Here is a 1,956-nt window from a genome sequence, read left to right on the forward strand (position 1 = left end):
GATGAAATCGTTTAGGGATGAACGGGTTTAAGAGTTTTAAAGAGTTTTTAATAGTTTTAAAAGTTTTTAAGAGATTTAGCCAAATGCTTTATAAGATAGTATAGATATTATTTAAACAAACACTTAAAATGATGTTTATGTATTTATTTATTTGAAAACAAATAAAATGTGACATTCATGTGGTATTTGTAAGTGTATTTATTTGCTTTTAAAAATATTAAATGAGATATAATATAAAGATGAGATAAAAAAGGGAATAGAAAACGAAAGGTCTAAAACATTTATGAGTTATGAAAGATAATTAATATAACAAACAAAATAAATCTAAAAATTTGAAAAAAATGAATTATGAAATATATAGATAGATTAAAAACATAATAGAACACGAAAGGTCTAGAACATTTATGAGTTAATGAAAAATAATTAATATAACCAACAAAATAAGTCCAAAATAAATCTAAAATTTTGAAAAAAAAAATGAATTATGAAATAACTTTTCCACAAAGTGTCACATAAGAAACTTCATATTTTTACTTTTAGATTTATATAAAATAATGATGTCAAATGCTCAATTAAGGACATCTCTGGCTTGGAAATTTTTGTTTTCATTTTGAAGAAAATAATTAAATACACATTTTTCATTCACGGATAAAAAAGTATTTAACTTATTTAACATTTCATGAATTAAAAACAATAAGAAAATCTCCTGAGAAAATCATATTGACAATGTGCCACAACATTTATTGTAAGTTTATTTTAATTAGTAGAGGAAAATAGTATAATGAATATTCCTATGAAGTTATGTAATGTGAAAGTTAACGCTAATTAAGTTGAAAGTGGTCATAAAAGTCTTCTTATAATAGAATACATATTTATCATTTAGGGGTAGAATAATATAACTTATTTAATATTATAAAAACATTGGCAAATCATGGAGGAACACATGAAAGTGTTTAGAGGTTTCATCTCCAAGAATGAAGAAGAAAAAGTTGGAGGTTAAGCTTTTTAAGATTACCAAAACAACCCAATTTTATTGAATTTTATGTTTTAAAATAGGGATGGAAAAGTCTTTTACATATCAAATATTTTAAAAAAATCAAAAATTTAGGAAAAAAGAAAGATAAGTTTCTATTATTTAGAGAAAGGCACCTATTGTATTTGGTTTCTCCTATATATATATATATATATATATATATATAGTGATGATTATCAATCACGTATAAACAATTATTGTGAACGGAGTTTAAATTCGTTTTTATAATATCTTGTAATCATAAAATATCAAAACTTTATTTGAATTTATATGATCCAATCGTAAACACAATCATGTCTTACGATAACAACAAATTCAACAATATTGAAAAGAAAAAATATGTAATAACAAATCACAGTTTGTAAATAATATAATTTTTACATATCTTTTAAAAGCTTTTAAGTTTTCTTCAACTTTTATTTCTTCATTAGTCACCAAAGGATTTCTATTAATTGAAAAAATCTTGAAGTAGTCAAAATTTAACGTAATTATTAATCACGTATAAATAGTTATTGTTAATGAAACTTAATTTAAAAAAAAGTTTATCATATCATGTGATTATAAAATATTAAAATTTTATTCGAATTTATATGATCAAATCGTAAACACAATTTATATGATCCAATCGTAAACACAATCATATCCTATGATAACAACACATCCAACAATATTGAAAAAAAAATATGTAATAACAAATCATATTTTTTAATGAATATAATTTATACATACCTTTTAAAATCTTTGAATTCTTTTTCATCCCTCACCAAAAAATTTTATATGATTTCATTTTGTTTATTATTGAAACTTTGAAAAACAAATTTCATTAAGAAATAAAAGAAAATAAATGGAAAAGCAAATTAAGAGTTGGAGGTTAAACTTGAATATACAAAATTACAAAAATAACCCGGGTTAATTATGAGCTA

The sequence above is a fragment of the Cynara cardunculus genome, assembly GCF_001531365.2.
Source record: "Cynara cardunculus var. scolymus isolate 2C chromosome LG 17, CcrdV1, whole genome shotgun sequence".
Taxonomy (NCBI): domain Eukaryota; kingdom Viridiplantae; phylum Streptophyta; class Magnoliopsida; order Asterales; family Asteraceae; genus Cynara; species Cynara cardunculus.